This window comes from Balaenoptera ricei, chromosome 11, assembly GCF_028023285.1.
Source record: "Balaenoptera ricei isolate mBalRic1 chromosome 11, mBalRic1.hap2, whole genome shotgun sequence".
In the NCBI taxonomy this organism is placed as follows: Eukaryota; Metazoa; Chordata; class Mammalia; order Artiodactyla; family Balaenopteridae; genus Balaenoptera; species Balaenoptera ricei.
Genome location: NC_082649.1, coordinates 27691501 through 27714270, shown reverse-complemented (window position 1 = coordinate 27714270; position 22770 = coordinate 27691501). Strand labels below are relative to the sequence as shown.

Below are 22770 nucleotides of genomic sequence, written 5' to 3'. Positions count from 1 at the left end.
CTTTGTGTGGAGTAGAGGAGGGGATCCATTTCTTCAAGTGAAGAAATTGTGAGTTTATGAAGCAGCATCATAGCTTAAAGGTGAGGCACTCTGGCTGCAGAAGTAGCCCATGGGCCTGAATCCCGGCTCTAACACTTCCTAGCTCTCTGGGTCTCAGTTCCCTCATCTCTAAGATAAGGATAATATTAATGTGTGGTACATAAAATTGTGTGAGGGTTAAATATATGCAATGTGTTTAAAATGGTATCTGGTACATACATAGGGCATTATTATTATTATTATTGTTATTATTATTATTTTCACTCTCTTGGTTGCCAGATTTTTCTGGGCACTACCATCCACTTCCCAGGAATTTTGACAGATCTCCGAACTGTTAATGGTATTCTTCTTTACTTCTGTTGGGGCCAGAGTGTGTTTTCTGGTCAGGAGGGTCCTCAATTGATTCCAACTCTACATGTTGTGCCATGTCTCTGGAAAGGCAATAGCATAACAGCATTTTCATTTAGAAGAAAAAGAAATTGATTTTCTAATTGTCTCACTTGTCCCACTTTCAATAACAATTGTTCTTCAGCTTTTACAGCAATTACATGCATACAGTGCTGGTGCTTTGTCAGATTTTCGCATGCAGGCTTAATTGCTTGACTACTCCGGGATCCTTGTTCATCAGTCTCTTAATCATGGCATCACATTTCTTCTGACTGCTGCCCAATTTGTCTACATTGTTTTCGAAATGAGATGTCTCCATGCAAACGGGATTCTGAAAGTGTAATTTCTCCATCATTAGAGGGGGAGCCAGCATCTTCCTGCTCCCCAGCCCGATGGCTCTATTTCTGCATCTCCAAATAACATTGGCCTTTTCAGACTCAATATCACATGTCTAGCTGATTGCAGTGTCATCTCATAAACTGTCCACCTTCCTGTTACAAAGTTCTTTGACAATATCACTTTCTGCATTTTCTTCTTCTTGACTGTCTACACGCCGAATGTGCAAGTTAGCTCTTTCTCCAGATGGAATCTCATTGTGTCATGTTCAGCTCCTACTTAAAATGACATCTGATGGAGAAAGTAATAAGTTGCTCTCAACACTTTAGTAGGTTACCTGCTTGCATCAGGGTGAGCTTTCCAGAGCTTAGAAGAAATAGTTTTCAAGTATATATATTTTTTCTTTTTTTCCTATGTGTGGGAAAAAATGGTGCCATGTTTTATAAAATGACTTGACTTTTTTAAATGCATGTAGCAAATCTGGTCAATTATAGAAGTAAGAGTCTCATGCCATTTACTCACCAGTTTGTTTTACCAGGTACACAGTTTGATAAGTATCCACAGGATGACTGATTTATATTTTGTACGAGAGGGAGAACTTGCCTAGGATAACTCTGGACATCTTGTTATATCCCATTCCCAAATCTGTCAACCATTTAATGACAGCCAGAGCACAAAACAATATTTTGCTTGTTCATAAGCAACAAGGCTCATGAGTAGAAATAGCTATTTTTCTAAATGTTTATATGGTGAGGGACAAACTGTAGTATATAGCTCATGTTCTTGGGAAATCATAAAATGGTATGCTGTGTTAATTTCCAATATACCTAATCAGTAAGATTCTATAGGCATGGTTGTTATACTGCTGGAATACGAAAAAAAAGAAAACTCACTGAAAGCCAAATCCTAATGGATTTACCTCTCTTGAAATAATTAAATGTTTCAAGAGAATCTTTTCAATATGCGTCAAATTTAATTCCCATGTTCTGAAAGCCAATATCCTGTCAATTGAAGATTTTAAAGATTTCAGGACACCACAATTTAAAATTAGTGTTTTTTGGGGAAAAAAAAAAATATATATATATATATATCTATAACTGAATCACTTTGCTGTACACCTGAAACTAACACAATATTGTCAATCAACTAGTATATTTCAATAAATAAATGAATGAATGAATGACTAAATAAATAAATAAAATTAGTGTTTTGGCCAAGTTGCAACAAATGTTCTATTATTTCTTTCACTTGACTGGACAATAAAAACCCAACATTATCAGACTGGAAACTTACCATGGGACAGAATTTTACTTATTGTCCTAAAATGTGATTCATCAAATGAGCACCATGGTTGTCCCACTCCAGGCAGACTGGTGGTATGGAATGGGCTCAGCCCATTCTAGCAGACATGTATGACTTTTCTTCCTCATCTCCCTGACCTCTTAACTATGGGCTCGGTTCTTGGCCCTTTTCTCTATCCTCACTTACTGCCTTGGTGATTTCTTGCAGCCTAAGGAACTTTAAATACTTCCTTTATATTCCACAATTTATATAAATACCTCTGAACTTTCCCTGCACTGTGACTCCTATTTACATCTGGTACTCAGTGTCTCCACTTAGACTGATAACTTAATATGCCCAGACTTAGACTTAAGATGCTCTAAATGAGCTCCAGATCCCTTTCCTTAACATTCTTTGCAAAGTCTCCCCCATCTCTGTTAACGGCGTCGCCAACTCCATTCTCCCAGTTGCTCAGACCAAACACTTAGAATCATTTCTTTCACACCTATGTCATCCAATCCATCAGTACATCCCCCTGGCTCTGTACTCTCAGCGTAGCTAGAATCCTACCACACATCACCACCTCCACTCCTGTGACCCTGCTCCATGACCCCATCATCTCTCACCAGCAATAGTGCGGGAACCTCCTTACTGGTTCCCTGCTTCTTCCCTTGCCTCACTTCAGTCTATTCTCAAATCAGCAGCCAGCATATCAGTTTTATCAAGTTTCTCCTCTGCCCCATACCCTCCAATGCCCTACAAGATTCTGACATCAAATTTTGTATCTTCTTGGGTGTCTGTTTCCCCTAAAATCCAGAGGGCTCAAACCCTCATCTTCTCCAGGTATTTACTCAAATTCTCCTTAAAATTGCAATCCCCTACACACTCCCTACCCCCCTCATGATTTCTTTTTCTTCTTAGTATTTATCACTATACAAAATACCACCTATTTAGTGATTTATTTCATTTATCATCCCTCTTACTCCAAAAAGATTAGGTCCTTTAGGGCAACGTTTTTGCTTGTTGTGTTTTTTTTATGTGCAGTAGTTCCAACAATGTCTGGTACATAGCAGGCACTCAAAAATATCTATTGAAAGAATCATATGATCCTGCAATCCCACTCCTGGGCATATATCCTAAGAAAACCATAATGCGAAAAGATACATGCACCCCCATGTTCACTGCAGCACTATTTACAATAGCCAAGACAAGGAAGCAACCTAAATGTCCATCAACAGATGAATGGATAAATATGTGGTATATTTATACAATGGAATATTACTCAGCCATAAAAAGAATGAAATAATGCCATTTGCAGCAGCATGGGTGGACCTAGAGATTATCATACTAAGTGAAGTAAGTCAGACAGAGAAAGACAAGTATGATATCACTTATGTGGAATCTAAAATAAATGATACAAATGAACTTATATACAAAACAGAAATATACCTTCAGACAAAGAAGATGAACTTATGATTACCAAATGGGAAAGGGGGAGAGTGATAAATTAGGAGTTAGGAATTAACATATACACACTACTATATATAAAATAGATAACCAACAAGGACCTACTCTATAGTATAGGGAACTATACTCAATATTTTGTAATACCTATAAGGGAAAAGAATCTGAAAAAATAGATGTATGTGTATGTATAACTGAATCACTTTGCTTTACATATGAAACTAACACAACATTGTAAATAAACTATACTTCAAAAAAAAAGAATTAGGGCTTCCCTGGTGGCGCAGTGGTTGAGAATCTGCCTGCCAATGCAGGGGACACGGGTTCGAGCCCTGGTCTGGGAAGATCCCACATGCCGCGGAGCAACTGGGCCCGTGAGCCACAACTACTGAGCCTGCGCGTCTGGAGCCTGTGCTCCGCAACGGGAGAGGCCGCGACAGTGAGAGGCCCGCGCACCGCGATGAAGAGTGGCCCCGCTCGCCGCAACTAGAGAAGGCCCTCGCACAGAAACGAAGACCCAACACAGCCATGAATAGATAAATAAATAATAAATAAAAATTAAAAAAAAAAAAAAAAAGAAAACACGTTCTGTTCAGTTTAAAAAAAAAAAAAAAAAAAGAATTAAAAACACATGCTGCAACCTCCTCTTGTTTTATAATCATTTAAAAGGCACACTATAAAATGATGGTTATGGGAATCATCGTTGTATCACAGTCATACTGTAAACGTACTTACTTAAAAGAGAAGGCAGGAAAAGTAAACCCAATTAAAAAATGCTCTGTAATCTAATTATTTTCCATACTTCTAACTTTTGACATCACCTCTTCTCTTCAATATATGCTCTTAAAGATTTAAGCCGTCAAAGATTTATGTAAATGAGGGCATATTTATGGAAAAGGAAGGGAAAAGGATTGTAAATGCTCCAACAACTTCAGCCCACTCTTCAGTCCCACTGCATATGATGTGCTAACATTTACTTTTATATTCTCACTGTGGATGGTTGGATAGAGCTAGGGGTGTGGAGGCCTCCTATGGGACTGAGAACTGACCTTGAAACGTCTTCACTATTTATTTCAACCAGAAAAGTATTTCATTAAGAAACTAAATGAGGCTGCTCATTATGGTCCAGTGTTTCTGTGCAGAAACCAAGCACAAAATGAATGAAATGGGAAGATAATTTGGCCTATGTACAACAAGAGGAGTTTCTTTCCTCCACATCTCCACACAAGGACCGTTATTCTGCTGTCCAAGAAGAGGAAGTCAAGCTGACACAAATATGGAAAAATTCAGTCTCATTGATACCTGGTTTATGTTTAAGCTACTGTTAAAGAAATTAAGTGCACTTCTAGACCTCTAGAGCCAACTCTAGATTCTCTTGTTTCCTCATATATCTTCCTTGATCTCCTAAATCTAATTTTCTCTTTTCCAAAATCCTTTTCTCTCTCTTTTGTAACTATTGTTTATATCTTATGTATCCGGTATCCTACTCTGTTCGGTCAGTCCTCCTGGATAGAAAATAACCAGGCCTATCCCAGCACACACATGCACATACACATACGTTTTTAGGATGCAAGAAATTATAACATTCTTTTAAACAGACCTAGAGGAAAGTATAATTTAAAATACGAATCAGACTAAGACTGGATGAAAGAAAGATGTTGAAGTACACATGCAATGAAACCGGGAAAAGAAAATGAAAAGATAAGCAAAGGCTATTTGAGGGTTACATAAGTGAAATATTTTAAGATAAAATTGCATGTGGATAAGATACCTAAATTTTTATTTATAATCCAGTCCTTCTGTGTAAGTGGGTGATCAGATGGCAAAGATAAAGAGGAGTATAAACTCCTGGTACCTGCATGGTCTCTACAGTTCCTGGTACAGAATAATCACTTGATAAATATTTGTTGAAAGAATAAGAGAATGAATAAATACAGAAATTCAAATATGTAGCAGTTCAGACAAAAATCTCCAAATATCAAGGTGTATTCCAGATGCGGCCAAGCCTGAATTGTATGTTCATCATTTAAGTGAAAGGCAAATAAAGCACTCACAGATGGACGTGGACACCACTGAGCCCCTCTATAATCCATCATTTTCCACCACTTGATGCTTTGAGTCATCCATGTCCTAATGACCAGTGTTTGGTCATAGGCAGGATGTGAGTTACAGCTTATGGAATCAGTCACATGATTTTCTATATGCTTTCAAACTAGTACTGATTATATTTTCTGAAGGCTTTTTTATGAGGTACAATTGACTACGACATTATGTTAGTTCCAGTTGTACAACACAATGATCAAATATTTGTGTAAATTGCAAAATGATCACCACAGTAAGTCTAGTTAACATCCATCACCATACAGATTTACAGTCGTTTTTGTTTGTGATGAGGACTTTTAACAGCGGTCCCCAACCTTTTTGGCACCAGGGATCAGTTTCATGGGAGACAATTTTTCCACGGATGGGGGTGGGGATGGTTTCAGGATGATTCAAGGGCATTACATTTATTGTGCACTTTATTTCTATTATTGTTACATTGTAATATATAATGAAATAATTATACAACTCACCATAATGCAGAATCAGTGGGGGTCTGGAGCTTGCTTTCCTGCAACTAGATGGTCCCATCTGGGGTGACGGGAGACAGTGACACCCAAAGTGTGTTGCTTATGTCCAGTCTACTTCGTAAGATGCAGCTTCATTGTCACTTGCCACTCGCTGATAGGGTTTTGCTATGAGTCTGCAAGCAATTGATGTATTATTGTCTCTGTGCAGTCAGACCTCTCTGCTAATGATGATCTGTATTTGCAGCCACACCCCAGAGCTAGCATCACCACCTCAGCTCCACGTCAGATCATCAGGCATTAGATTCTCATAAGGAGCATGCAACCTAGATCCCTCACATGTGCAGTTCACAGTAGGGTTCGCCCTCCTATGAGAATCTAGTGCCGCCGCCTACCTGACAGGAGGTGGAGCTCAGGCGGTAACGTGAGCGATGGGGAGCGGCTGAACATACAGATGAAGCTTCGCTGGCTCGCCCGCCGCTCACCTCCCGCTGTACAGCCTGGTTCCTAACAGGCCACGGACCGGTACCTGTCTGTGGCCCGGAGGTTGGGGACCCTTGACTTTTAATACAGCATCAACTCTCTTAGCAACTTTCAGATATGCTCTACAGTATTATTAACTATAGTCGCCATGCTGTACATTGCATCCCCATGATTTATTTTATAACTGGAAGCTTTTATCTTTTGACCCTCTTCACCCATTTTGCTCATCCCCCACCCCTCCACCTTTGGCAACTGCCAATCTCTTCTCTTTATCTATGAGTTTGGTTTTATTTTCTGAAGTCTCTAGTCCTGAAGAATTTCTTGTGTTTTGCCCCATGAGTTTAATTGTCTCTGCTCAATTTACCACTGTCAACTTTTTCTCTAACTACTCACTTCTTTCTATTGCTCATCACGTCCCTAGATAAAAGGAGTCCAACCATCTGCCCACAGAACCAAGTAAGCACAAAATTGAGACAGAGTCTACAGCTTTTATGTGAACCTAGATCCTTAATGACCCCTTGACAACTGGTACAAACCATACCTTGTACGGTCAGCTTCTTCACCCTCTCTCATACTGTTCCTCTACCTGGAATGCCTTTTCTCTTTCTCTCTCTCCAGTTTCTACACAGTGACCAAAGTCTATAAGCATGGCTTTAATTTAAGTAACTCTTGTCTGTCCATCTAGTTGACACATCACCGATGTTTTGTCACATTAGCCAATTATGTTTTCAAATGATTTTTAGGTCTTTTGTGCAACGGCTATATCTTATATCAGTTGTGTCCTACAGTATAGATCATGATCCACTGCGAAATCGTCACTCAAGTGTTTGTTGTTTAAAACTGACTAATTTTGGGTGATCTTGTGTCTTCCATGACACCAGTTCATTACAACATGGACGGTCACTGATTTCATTCCTGGCACTTATGCAGGGCACTGTGCCTAGAGGCTCAATTACTAGAATCTGCATTTCTACTTCTAGACCATTTGGGATGGTTTTCAGCTCCAAATATTGGAAAACCCAGTGAATAATGATCTAAATAGTTTTTGTTTTTCTTTCACCTAATAAGAAGTGTGGAATAAGTGGCTGCTGGATTTGATTCACTAACTCAGTGATACCAGGGCCAGTATTTTGAAAAGTGCCTTGGTCTTTCTGCAACAGATATAAGATGGCTGCTGAAACTATGGCATCACATTCCTGTTCAAGGGAAGAAGATAAAGAAAAAGGAAGGGTGAAGCCAGTAATTCAGTCCCTTTTAAAAGGAAGCCAGAGCTTTCCAGGAAGCACTCCTACACCTGGCATGTTTCTGCACACTTCTCATCAGCCCCTGGAGGAGTTGGGAAAAGAGGTCGCTGATACATTGGAGGGGTTAATTAATTAACAGAATCTGCCAGCCTGAATATGCTCTGTGTACCTCAGTTTCTCTGGTCATAAACTAGGCATAAAACTAACAATAAATTATGTCAGAGGAGGCTGAGGTTGTGAAGTGTTTGAGCTCAAGATAAAATAACATCCTATGCATTATCTAGAAAACCTGGGGAATGAAATCTCTGATAAATGAAATAGAAGGTTACACGCAGTGAAGCGTGTATTATATTATTATATTTAAATATATTTATATATTTAAATATTATTTAAATATTTTTATTTTTAATTTTTATTTATTTTTATTTAATTAATTAATTAATTTATTTTTAATTTATTTATATTTAAATATTATTATATTTTTAAAATAAAATACAAAATTACAACTCATGTTTTACTAATTCACAGAGGTAGCATCCCCTTAAATTTCAATTAATAATGATATAATTTTACTATAATAAATTAATTTGACCAGAATCTTATCTTTAATAGATAATAATCACAGGGGTGCAGTTTCGTACTTCTATTTGGAATAAATAATCCAAATAGTTCTTTATTAGGCTAAGTGGAAAATTAATATTTTTCTATACTGAAATGATTAGAAGAAGTAGAATTACATACTTCTGACTTTTAAAAACAATGTAAATTATTCAGTTTAACTCACATTTAAACTGTCAAATTTTATCCTAAGTACAAATAGAGGTTTAGGATTCACAGCCAAAGTTTACATTTGGTTTTTAGTTTATTTCAGAGTCCACGATCAAACATTAGGTGGCACTGTTGTCACAATGAAAAACTGCGGCATTCACCCACTTTTCTTCACCATCTAGAAGAATCTTCTTTTAAAATTCTTAAAATTAAATTTAAGACCTCACTCTGGATTATTTTCACTTTTCTAGAGTGATTAAAATATATCTGTAATAAACATAAAAAAGATTAAAATTCATTGTCAACATCTGCTATTCACTAAGAGGTGTGAACCATGATAACTTTTTAAGGGAGTGTTCTTTGAATTCTAGCATTTAAAGGATATTTGCATAAAGATGAAATAGCTATTATAATTAAATGTTATATTTTCTTTGTTCAAAAGTCCCTATTGCATTAATGTAGAAATACTGTATCAAAATGGTTTTAAAAAATTTCTTTCTGGAAAATATTGCCCAAAGTTTTATGGAATGCCTGAAAAATCACAGATCAAGTTTTTTAGGAATAGAAGAAAATATTCTAGGAAATATTGTTTAATATGCGATGAAAATAAAAAAGAGTAACGAATTGGATCTCAAAAACATCAGTTCATACTTTTGTGTTGTTTTGAGTGTACACAGGGAAATGGAGATAGATGGAAAAGGGGAAAAACAAACTATCAGTGTAAGGAAAAATACTTGATTCTAAAAGGAATTCAAAAATTTCAGGTAAAGTTATAAGAAAGAGAATTGGAAATAGAACACAGTTCTTCTAGGACCAGAAGGACACTGCAGCAGGTTTACCAAATATCACAGTGAAGATGAGCTTCTCTTGGCTTACTCTGAGTTTAGATTACTTGGGTGAGTTTACTGACCTCTGGGGCCACTCATGGCTGTCGGAGACCATAGTTTTTAACACTTTGTGGAAGGAAGGTGGCAGTTTAGTTCCAGAGGTAAGAACACAGCAAATGTGCCTGTATTTGAATCCTGGCACACAGGCAGGACTTATTAAACCTCTAAACCTACTTTTTCTCATCTATAAATTGAGGGCGATGATATTCTTTGGAGTTGAATTGAGAATCAGATTGGAAAATCCATGCAATGCATAAAGCCAGCCACACTGTGAGGCCGTTAGCTGGAGGAGTGGTGCTGGGATGGGAGTGTTACCTTGATGTTATTAACACAGTCACGGAGCTGCAGAGGTGGTCCCCCTTCCCTGCAGACAGCAGCAGGCTGATGCACACTGGGGATGGAGGGGGCTGCATTGTGCCCCACTCCCCTCCACCCAGAGGCCCTGGGGCCCCTTACTGTGAGGCAGAGCCAGGCGTTCAAGAACTTCAGATCTACAGTCTGACAGCCACGGCCACCAACGGCAGGGCTGTGGGAAAATGACATAACCTCTCTAAACCTCAGTTACTCCACGTGCAAAGCAGAAATAAAATCAGGAAGCCTCACCTCACAGGGGTAATGCGAGGACACCGGTATATACTGATTGCTGTAATTAACGTAATAAGAGCTCAGTGAATGTTAGTTACAACAATGGTCACTACCACCACCACAGACGATCCGCTTGTGATTTCTCAGTCTGTGAAAGCTTTTCTACTTTTTCATTTCCTTCTACTTGGGAAAGCATTTAAAGATTCCAAACAGTTTACTTCTATACTGACCTCTCCATTCATCCGGGGAGAAAACAATTTATCAATATCAAAGGAATTTAGAAAAAATTATAGCCATCTCAGCACAACCATAAAAACCAGAGATTTTCAATGTAGGCACATTGTGAATTGCAAATCCAAGACATAATATGTCACTGTAATTTGCTGACCTCACTTTACAAGCAGCAAAGGCTATATTTTGACCAAACTGAAATCTCCTCTTTTACAAAACATGAATGCCAAAGAGAACCTAACCTGCATTTATTAAACGAATGCATCCATACTATCTTAAACATTCCTGATTATAAATCTCCCCTCCCCTCATTATATTATAAACTGCATAATGGTAAAATTAGTTTCTTGTTCCAGCATTGATTTCAACATCTTGATGTATTAGGCACTGAGTAATCTTTGTTAAGGACGAAAAATGAGTGAGTGAAAAACACACAAAAGCAACTATCTGTCAATCAAATCATAGGGACCAATTTTTAAAAATTTCTTTCCGGCTTTTGTGGTTGAAACTACTTCTCTTCAAGTCTTACTGGCATCACTATGACTTGTGGACCTTCAACTGCTGACATCCAGAGAGTGTAAATGGGCCAAGGAGAAGCTGGCCAGATTCATATCTACTTGTGCTGCTTCCCCATTCCCCAGAAGTCCCCAAATTTCTTACTCTATAGAACTTCAGGACTTACTAAATTAATACCAAATTGTCCCAAAAGAATTAAGAGAGGCAGCAGGGAGATGGAAACATTCTATTTTATATTTCAACTTACTGCTAACTTCTGCTGTTCTGATTTGTATATTTAAACTGAATGTTGTAGACTGTATTTCAGTCTAGCAGAAATTTATTTTCGTACATTTTCAGTTTAAATAAATAGTAGTTATTATAAAATTTTATACTTTCCCCTCGAGAGGCAGGTTTGTAGTATTGTGTGCAATGTGAAATTTAGAAACAGTAATAGTTGCCTATGAGTAAGGCCTCCCATGCTTCAGGCACTATGCTGGACCTCCTGATATTTATGCAATGCTTCATAAATTCTGAAAGCCAGTTATTACTACAAATGAGGAATCAGGTTCAGAGAAGTTAAGTAACGCTTTCATGGTCAGATGGCTAAGTAATCTGGGAGCTGGAATTTAAATCAAGGTATTTCTGATGTCAAAATCTGCACTTTGCTCAACATTTCATTTACCACTACAAGTATCTGCTGAAAGTCACGATTTCTCCTTAGGAGATCCATTACTTAAGGTAACTAAGGTTATATATATATTTGGCATACCAACTTTGGATGGTCTGGCTAATTTAGTAAATAAAGGACAACTTCTGGGAGAAATAAGATATTTAGCTGACCTGCTTAAGTGAGACAATAACTCATGTTCACAAAGCTTGTAAATGAGGGGTTACTCTAATGAGCAGCATTGGTTCGCTTAACGTATATTTATTAAACACCTACCATGTGCCAGGCGTCATGTGAGGGACTTGCAGGAAATAAAGCAAGTGAGACAGGCTCCGGAGAGGTGGAGATTGCAGATGGACGAGAAACCACAGACTTGTGACCTTGTGAAAACGATGCTTACAGGTGGTCTTTTCTCTGTAAGAATGAATATTTGGGTCTCGGTACTTCACATCAACAAGAATGGAAAACAACTAGACCTAGTGAAATAAAGTCTTGAACAATGCGATGAGAATAAAATAATGCCATCAGAGGAAAAAATTAATCAAAGTGAATGAGGTAGGTTAGATTATTTTGACTCCAACTCCCACAGCATGGGTCTAAGCCGCCTGGATGTTTTCCCCTCATATATTCTCTGTTCTACTTCTTCTTTTATCAGCTTCATCGGTCAGGAAAGTAAGTGGTTGTTGTATCGATATATTTCCGTATATTAAGGTCATCTGCCAGCTCAGTTAACTGGAATACGTTCTCATAGTATGGGGTTTCTTGGAGGAGTAATTCTATTGTAACGCTGCAGAAATTATATAAATGTCCTATGTGACTAAGAGGAAAGAAATGTTTGGAATGACAATCACTTATAACATAAAGAGATCCAAAGTGCACTGTTGTTTTATTGTTGTGTTTTTTTCCCAGACTTTTGAAACTGATTTTCATTTTGACATCTTATAACTAAATATGAAGTTTTTCTTTAATTTAATTTTGATGAGATAAAGTCACATTGTTAAAATTTTAAAAGTACAGCAATGCATGGAGCATTTAAAGGCAGTACTACTTAATGAGATTAATAGTGGTAGAACTCAGGAATAAATCTTCTGTTTCTGTCTCCATGGTCAATGTCATGTGTGACTTTTCCCTCCATAAACCTGTGTTTCCTTATCTTCAACAGGACAAGGATGAATCAGGGTATTAGTAGTTGGGGTGCAGGTATCAGGGGAAGCTTTATTCTGAATTATGGACCTACCTGATACTCCTCTGCTACACACACAAAGATTTTTTTAATTTTAAGTAGATTGTTAAAAACTACAAATGTAATTGACAATAATTCTGTGACTTGACAGATAGAAAATAAAGTGTAAGAAATTATAATTTTATAGCATAAAAGGGGATACTTTGTGGAAATTCTCATGGAAAAGAATGATATAGAAAAGGATCACTCCTTTTGAAGGAAAGAAAATGTGTTCAAAATGCATCAGGGCTATTTAATTTAAATACACAGAATTATTGTGTGCATGAAGCCCTAGTAAATATTACTGTTGGAGGCTATGAAATTCTTTTATCTCAAAGACTATAATTCTTCTTGAAACAAATAAATACTGGATCAACTCGGGCATCTTTCAGAAAGCATATTCCTATTTTGTTCATATTCAAGAAAAGAAGATCTCCACATTTAAATGTATTCAAGTGGTCTTATCTTTTTTTTAAGTTTGGGTTTTAACAAAAGAACAAAAATGAGTTTAATACGAATCTGGGTTCAGCAATTCTGTACTGTTCATTCTACATTTTGGCTTAGAATTCAGCATCTACCCTGGTTTTTAGGAAGAGGTTTCAGTGCGGTCCTGCAGGGAAGCAGGGATAAAGACAGGTGACCTCATGCTCTCTCCCATAGCTAAGAATCTATTAGTTCACATTCATTAAGCTGTTGGTATGTTCAAAGCACTTGGTCTGATTAACCCCTTTTTCTCCTAGGATGTTGTTCTCTCTGGGCAGAGGTAAAAATAATTCACTCGGAGTCGAGACCCTATTATTCTTCTCCTGAATTCTCTTCCTGTTCCAGTTTACACCAGGCAGTAGAGAACATCTTGTACAAAGTCCAACTGAGCAAATTTTCTTTATTCCATGGATGAGAAACTTGGTGAAGAGAAAGGTCACAGTTCTGCTCTTTCTTACCCAAAGTGAATTTATTCAGTTAATATTTATTTGTCAAGGGCCCCCTCTGTGACTGCATAGGTTGATAGGCTGTTGGCTTTGCACTGGGAAAAGCTCAAAACGTAACTGGTATAATCTGACTCCACAGCTGTGGAAACAGGGTATCCTTCTAAGCCATTCTTAGAAGCTGCCTTCCCTGCCTTTGCTTTAAATGCAGGTCTGTGTTTTATTAGAGAATATAGTGCACGACCAGGTTTTGGAGATGATTCCTGGAAGTACTTAAATGAGTTAAGGGACATGGATATTTCTTTATAAACTGGATAAAAATCTATAAATATAAGGAACTGCTATTGTTTTATTAATAGGTAGAAGTCTAAACCCACATGCCACTTGTGGGTACGGTTTCAAGTGCAGGAGATCCACTCTGTGCATGAGTACCTCGAAGTGGAAAGAATATTCCATGACACCTTAGAGGAGATTCCTTCTGCCCAGAGATAGTCTTGAATGCTTTTGACTCCAAGAGTCTCAGATTTCTTCACCAAGCCCCTAATGGGTTAGTCCAAGAAAAGCTTGCCAACTTTCCTTAAGGAATAGCACGTAGAGAAAATAATACTGTTTGTAAAGCACCGTGGGCTTTACGAACAGGAGAGCTCAGAGTGCAACTGCTCTGGGAACTTTGGCCACTCCAGGTCCCAACCACTCCTCCAAAGATTCAGGCATGTATTTGCCCAACTTGAAACTCACTAGGAGGACAGGAGTGTTAGCTAACAAAGTAAATAATTGGAGAATATGGAAAACTAATTCTTTCTTTCCGTCATCAGAATTCTGTTGCCCCCCTTAGGCCCTGAGATTAAGAAGAATGATAGATGGATTTTATCTTAGTTGGCACTGGTACAGGATATATATGATGGTACTTGGATATATATGATGGTTAAAAAAGTCTGTGTGTGTGAGTTATCCTTTGGTGTGTATGGGTGTATACATCCGCTACAATTTCCTGGGTGTGTGTGTGTGTGTGTGTGTGTGTGTTCATGTGCATTGGAGTTATGAAATGGGGGAGAAGCATCTCAGTAAGTATAACCTTTGTCCCCTTGTGTCTTTAGCCAGTCCTGTTTTTTGAACCTGCCTCTAGCATGATTACATCGAAGGTTCTCCAGCACCACAAGAAGACACAATAGTCATTCCTGAAGATGAATGTGAGCAAGTTTTGAAGAAGAGGAGTGAAGCATAGACCACTTTATAAAAAGTTAAATAAAATGGAAGAAGCATGAAGTGGCAGAACTGGCTAGAGGTAGAGACTTATAAAGAAAGGCACTGAGAAAGTTGGGAGAAGGAAGGTGACAGCAGAGGGTAGGGAGCTTCTCCCTTTGGCGCTGCTCACCATTAACTGGACTTCCATTAAGCAGCCTTGACACTGACCCATAGCAGATTCAGTCCAAGTATTAATTAGTGAGGGCACCGGGGTTACTGAAGACACATTCATAAACCTACGCTACTATTGGGGTTCCCCCAGGAGATTAAATACTTATTTGAAAATCCTAAAGTTACCATAGGCCAAATGCAGGACTCTGAAGAAAATATACAGCATCTTCACATTTCAGGAGGCCTTTTACAACAGTCGTTTTCAAGATCTTGGTGGAAGACAGATTTTTTTTTTTTCCCTAGGCCGGCTGTGCTGCAAATTTTCTCAGTCTATTGGAATTTACTGCTCTTTTCACCTAAAATCACTGTAAATGTTGTGACATGTCTAAAAATGTGTCTGCCTCTCCCCTGTTTCATCTCACCCCAAACTCTTTTTCTTTGTAATTTGACCATGTACTTTCAAAGAATGCATTATTATCTTCCTTGCTAGGGCCTGTTCTTTATTTCTCATACGGGAAATAGCTTTTTATTTGATTCGAGTGAGATGCCATAGAGGGAGGTTAATTGATCTGTAGATCAAATTCTTTTGTATATGGGCTGAGCACAGGAAAATCATAACTAGCTAAATAAGTAAATTGGCTTGCATCAAACAAATTGGGGTTAAAAAAATTATGGGCAAAGAATTTGAAAAAGAATAGATACATGTATATGTATAACTGAATCACTTTGTTGTACACCTGAAACTAACACAACATTGTTAATCAACTATACCCCACTATAAAATAAAAAGTTTAAAAATAAATGAATAAATAAATTTGTTGAGGGAAAAAAATTATGGGCACGGGAGAATTCGCTATTTAAATTGTAATGCTAAATTGACGATATAATTTTGTTGAAACTGGCTCAATTTTGAGTGTGAAGGGACAGTATTGATAATTATTCAGGGACAATAACTTAAATTGAGATTTTTTTTTTCCCCAAACCGGATGATATGGTCACCCTATTGATAGTCTTTATTTTTCCCTGCACTTGGCTGTATAACCTGGGTGGAGTACTTAACCTTGATGGGAGTTAATCAGTGAGGAAGAATGTGAGCTCTCATGCTGGACTGAAGTCTTGGCTGTGCCCCTTATGAGCTATAAGACAAAAGGCCCCAGGTAGAGTCAGGTACACAGTCAGCAACAGACTAGAGCAAAGGGATCTGGTACTAATAAGGAACAGTCATTGTTCCTGGGACTCACCACCATCACACACTGAATAGAGTTATGGAAAATGTCCCTGGACTTATATTCCAGGAGACAATAGACCACTACTTCTTCTCCTAAAATTGAAATTAAAAAAAATAATAAAATTTAAAAATTTACAAAATTTGAAATTAAAAAAGGGCTAATGATATTGATGAACTGGTGAATTGCATGCTATTCTCCTCAACATTCTACCTACTCTCCCACCTGTGTCAGCTCCATCCTAACTTCACCCAGCTCCAAGAGAAAACCAACTAGGATATGCACATGCAACACAAAGACATGTTAATATAATTCACTTTTAATATAATGATAAGAATATAATATTTATAAATTTGTAAAACTTCACATAGTTTTCAAAACTAGGAAAATTTCCTTCTATCACCTTGTCTTAAGATTCCTCTCATTTCTAAAGAGCAATAGTGACTTTTTTGTTTTTGATGGAATCACCTCATTATTTTAAGTTGTGTGTCGAGAGAAAAGAAAAAGTTTGAAAGTTCTTACCTCCCCAAAATGGAGTTACACAACAGGGACATTAGAAGAAAGAAAATATAAATGACTTTTATTCTTAGGCCCAAGTTTTCCAATTAAGAGGGTAGCATGCATTTCCTGAGTTCTCTCCACTTTCATTAATGTGACAGGAAGTCTTAGCCTTGTTTGTATCTATCAGAAAAATAAGTTCTTCTTGGATTACATGCAGACCCAGCTTAGAGCAGTCATCCAGTCAAAAGGAAATGTTGCCTTTAAGTTTTAGTGCTTTATAATGCTCTTTAAGAGGCCATAATGTACTTCACTAGATGAAAGGGAGCAAAGGGAGACAGTGCGTGTGTGTGTGTGTGTGTGTGCGCGTGTGTGTGTGTGTGTGTGTGTGTGTGAACTAATGTGGGTGTGTCCCAAAGCAGCTTCCTTCTGCTTCCAGATCATCAGCAGGAATGAAGGAGTTGATACAGGCTGCTTATGCAAAAATTTCCCAATCATGCAAAACCATTGAGTTTGATGAGGCCAGTTCACAGTCTAAAAAAGGGATGTCATTTTCAAACAACCCATGTGAGAAAGTTATACAGAAAAATGAGGAAATAAAAGTACCGAAGATGATTAGATAAGGAAAAATCATCTTCTAATACTCTTTTTGTCTCCCAAACAGCTACCTGTAGATAGACCTAGTTTAAAGGGCTGATTCTTTTATTTAAGGTCCAGATTTCTGACACAAAATTCAGTGGCCAATGTATAATATTATTAAATCTTGGAGAGAAAACCCAGTTGGGCTTTGCAGAGGGTTGGCTAAATGAATCATTCTCCAACATTAGTAAGTTCTTGCCGTAATAAGTTATCTAAAGAGTTACCCAACAAGCCATTTTAAAATATAGCAATAGAAATATTTAATTATAGGACAGTGAAACAATCAATTCTTGATTATACATCAATGCAAAGGCAATATAAAATATAAACAATAATAACTCAAAATAGTTTCTGTGAAATTGAAATGAATCATGTATACTTATTTAAGTATTCTCAATAAACAAATATTAAAATAAATTGATAGAATGTGGAATTCTCTCATATTCTCAAGTCAGGTCCACAATGTATGACTGTCTTGTGAGGTATAAGTATTATATGATTTTTGTATAGTCAATGACGCTTTCTTTCAAAGGTAAGAGGAAAAACACAAGTCTAGGTCACAAATGGGTTAAATAGGCTGCCAATGTTATCAAACACCTGGCTTGAATCCCAGTTCTGCTACTTTCTAATGGCATAACCTTGGAAAAGCTTTATACCTTCTTGGAGCCTTAGCTTTTCTCTATATAAGCTGTTTTCAACTTCTTCTAAAGATTAAATGGTAGTTATTAACAGAATTATTGACCTAGAAAAACATTTTGAGATCATCTAGTCCAACTCTTCCTAGTCCAACTCTTCCTTTTACACGTGATAGGTGTAAGGTCCAGAGATTTAACTGATTTTACCAAGGTCAAACATAGCATTATCAGCAGAGCTGGTGGTACAGCCTCTCTTTCCCTAGTCACCATACATCCTGCTTTCTACTCCAGCATTCTGCCTTCTAATAATTTAGCAATTAGAACTCTCAGTACAATTTCTGAAACATTTATGTTAAAACCCACCCGATACTTAATTTTTCTATATGTTTTCCTCCAAAACATTTCCACAACGTGGGCTGTTAGTCATCCTAAACTGAGGACCTCAAATATCAGTAAGACTTTAGCTAAACTTAGTTGTACCCCTTGATTATTTCTATCTGAAAAAAATCTCTCAGAAATAATACCAGTGGTTTCAGTTTTCCTAAACTATAACTAGTACTTCTCTGAACTGGAGATTTTAGTTAAGTAAAATTACATAGTGTCTTCACACAAAAATTTATATAAATACAAATAAATTTAAAGTTATTATAATATTCCATGAGTTATGTTTCTAATTTTTAAGATATTGGGCTTTTGTCAAAGATAGTATAAATTTCATTGAAATAAAAGACATGTGGCTGTTTTGGATTATCTACTCTTATTTTCTTTTTCATTGAAGTATAGTTGATTTACAATGTTGTGTTAATTTCTGCTGTACAGCTATCCACTCTTTTAAATGATGTTTTTCAAATTAGCTACTACCAAAGCTGTTATGAGGAAAAGATAATATAAACAAATTCATATAAAATTATAAATTACTGTCAGCTTAATCTATTATCCTTTCCAAAGATAGCTAAATTTTACTAGGCAAAAGCAAGCCTTTAACAAACAGAAGAGAACTATAATGATTGAGTTCTAGAAAGGAAGGTAATCAAGGCCAACAGATAAATCTTTCAACCCATGCTATGGGCCTCCGCAATCCATAATCCAAACCAACAGTTCTCCAACGTTAGTGGGTATCAAGAATCACCTGGAGGGCTTATTAAAATACAGATGGCTATGTCCCACTCCAGGTTTCATACTCAACATTCTCATGTGATGCTAAAGCTGCTGGTCAGTCAGTGGGTCACACGGAGAAACTCGGGCTTAGACTGGCCACTATTCAAATGATTATATGACCGTTTAGATGATATTAGCATTACTTTCTTGGGCAACTGTGCACCACCGATAAAATATAAGAAAGTATGACCTTTTTGAGATTAGACCTTTAAGACTACAATAGTGGGAAGGTGGCTGGTGGGCGTGGTACCTATAAAATTTCCCAATTCAAATGGATTGTAGGAGCAAAGCATCAAGTCAGAGAACAACAGGGATCAGAAGTAAAGATGTACCTAAGGCGTGGAAAATAGAACAGTTGTTCCAACACTGGGTAAAGCAAAAAAAATTGAGTAAACAGAAATACAAACGGTACACGATGCTATGACCTGAGCTATTAAAGAACAGAACATGAAGAGGCAACATGCCTACACCCCAGTACCACAGAGTAAGTACAAGAGAAGCAACCTTACTCTACAGCCCCATATCTGGAGTTGCTATCTCCTTTCTTGTTTTTTTTTTGACCTCCACCTTAGTATCAGGCTCCAAGTTTGCACTTCCCAGAACTCTACTACTTTATCTTATCATCACCCCAATCCCTTGATTATTAACCCTTTCAAACCTCACCACATTAAACTCTAAATCAGGCGCCCAAGGGAGTGCACATTCTTGACTAGGCCATGTCCCCTGCTCTCTGCTTGAAAGGGAAGCTAAACAGTGATTCTTGTCACAACCTCCAAGGTTGCAAGCAGGGAGTGATATTGAGGATACTCACTCAGGAGACTGAATTATATGTGAGGACTGACCATCTCCTACACACACACACATACACACACACACCCCTTCTCTCTATATCCAGGGCTCTAGAGAGAGCCATTATGAACCTGTTGGGAAAGCAAAAAAAGAATGCAAAATAAAGTGTTGGTAATGGATTTGGGAGATGGAATTAAGAAAATTCCAGAGATACCCAAGACTAGCTAGCCTATGTTCTGTGAGGGACATGATAAGTGCTCTGAGCTTATTAGAATATTAGATGTTTTCTATCTTTACTTTCACGGTATTCTTTAAAGGTCATTTCTTTTATCACCATTTTACAGATGAAGAAACTAAGAATCAGAGGGGACTTGCTCTTGGTCAGCAAGTAATGGCAAAGCTGGAATTAAACCATATGAAATCTGGTTTCCTTAGAGAATTATTATGAATATTTAAAATTGAAATCAAGAATGTAATTGAAATGTATAATTATTATTATTGTTCACATTTTTCCAAGGTAGAAGAATCAGAATGCCCCAGAAACCTTATCTTCTCTTACCTTTCTCGATAGTATTAGGTTCTTCACAAGCATTACTTTAAATATTTTTACATGCCCTCACAAAAATCTTATGAAAGGCTGTGTTTTATGATTTTAAGAATGAGGAAACAGGCATCAAGCACTTAGGAAAGACATCCATCTAAGTAGTAGGTAAAGTATTCAAATCCAGATCTATATCATGACTTCAGAGACAAAGATTTTCTCCACTGCACTCTTCAACTTCTCATATAGGATTTTTATCTATTGATATCCCTAGAGGTCAGGATCCAGCAAAAATAACTTACTCTATGAGGACCAAGGAATGTATTTTATGCCAAGACTTACTCACTGTAGTGAGTATTCCCAAAACATAATTGTGATATGTTGACATACTAAAGGGTTCAATGTCTTTTTTCTACCAAGGAATTAAAATGAAGATACTTTTCATAGCTTATAAGGCCCTTCATAGTTTTTCACATGCCGGTCAGCCCAGGCCCCATTCTGAATCTGCCCACCCACAGGCCTCACCCCTTGCTAAGCCAATTGAATTAAGGGTGTTTATCTGACCCAACGGCAACCAATCCATAGGCTTTCTAGGGTCTCCTAGACATGCTGGGCCAATCACATTCTTTTTTTTTTTTTTTTTTTTTAATTTAAACTGAGGGACAGAGGGAAGATGCAAAATAGCAATGGGACAGAGACAGAATAACTTATGAAGTGGTAGCAAGGGCAGCACCTTAGAGACAAATTCTAGGGTAAAACCCTTGACAGGAAAGACATAAAAACTGGAGGTATGAAACATTGCATATTTTATGTTCTTCACTGCATTCTTCCACTCAATGATATTCTCCCCAGATTTATTTTTAAAATGAGTTTTAAAGACCATATCAGAGCTGTTAAACAGCTTTGGCATGTTTTCTCAGCCAGAATCCTTTAAATGGAATCTGTATTAAATTTTTAAAAATTTAATGGTAACAAATACAAAGAGTTAATAATATTTACACTTAAGTGATGGAAAATTCCTAAAAGTAAGAAAAGTAAGAAAAAGAAAAAGGATTCAAGGGCAAAACCCATTATACTGATTTCCTCTCCAATGTGGTACAGAGGAAAACCCAAGGATTCTGGAGTCAGTCCTGGGTTCAAATCATCTGTTGATACTCATTAGGTATATGACTGCGGATGAGAAACATTTACTCTGGGTAATATTTTGCTTCTCTGTAAAAGATAAGCTATATTAATTCATACTCAACCTCATTATCCTTGTGTGAGTTAAAGGAGTACTATGACTAGTATAGTGTTCTTCTTTCAGTAGGCTCATGTTTTATCATATAAAATATTGCTCCAATATACATCACCTAAAGCTTAAAAGTCAATTTTACTGTACAGAGTGTGTCTTTAATAGTTTATGGAAAAGTAGGTCCGATATACACTTAGGTCATCAGTTATACCTCTTCCTCCCATATTCAGTGATCTATAAATCCAATGCATACTTAGAGTGGACATCATTTAATAAACTCTTAGTATTTTCCTAGGGAGACACAGCAAGGGCTTTCAGAAATCAGGTTTATAAATTCAGTATATCTCCAAAATCTGGCCAAAAACTAGCAAATTTAAATTGTCCACTTGGCACGCTGGTTCAGGTCTCATAAAATCTGCTGTTTTCTGGCTTCCCCAAAACCCCTGATCTGACTTCCAGATCTGTATACTTTCATAGCTTTATCATGACTTCCTCCTTCTTATAAAAAGAACATGAGGTAAATGATACTTACACTCCACTTGAAAACTTCAAGCATGAGCGTCCAGTCTCATGTTCCCCAAATGCAGCCGGGGAAAGCTGCTCTCACAACACTGTTAATGCCTCATTACCAAACGAGATGTGGGTGACAGCAGCATTCTCTCTGACAGTTCAAATGGCACATTTCTGAGAGAGTGTTAAATTCAGGACTACAAGTGGACAGAGCTATTCAGACCTCTTCACCACCCTTATTATGGGTTTCAATTTTGTTGCTGGTATTTTTCCCCCTTTTTAATAGGTGAGGCAGCTGACAACTGAATTAGTACACTCTCCTTAGTATGCCAGTGGCTCATGACAATAGCCTAAGGGGGAAGATATAGATAACTGAGAAGTTTTCTCACTGTTGTGATATATTTTTTCATATGGTTAATAAGGCAATTGAAATGACATTCTGTCACAGTGGTATAATACAGTGGGCTTGTGATTTCCCTTGTGCTACCACTAGGAGGAGATGCATTTTGTTTAATACTTTTTTTTGAAAAGAAGAGGAAGAAGAAGAAAAGAATATGTTTAAAAATGTGACGGTCTGCAAACTTGAACATCCTTAGTGT

At 37.3% G+C, this 22770-nt stretch overlaps 1 long non-coding RNA gene across 1 annotated transcript in view; it reads right to left on the bottom strand.

The window, feature by feature from the left end:
• Positions 1–385: 385 nt before the first annotated feature.
• The window catches only part of LOC132374627 (uncharacterized), a 34959-nt gene continuing 12574 nt past the window's right edge, over positions 386–22770 (bottom strand). The window contains exons 2-4 of the long non-coding RNA XR_009505705.1: positions 11714–11851; positions 6081–6250; positions 386–470 (exon numbers count right to left, since the gene is read on the bottom strand). This is a non-coding gene — a long non-coding RNA (uncharacterized LOC132374627). The remainder of the gene's footprint in view (positions 471–6080; positions 6251–11713; positions 11852–22770) is intronic.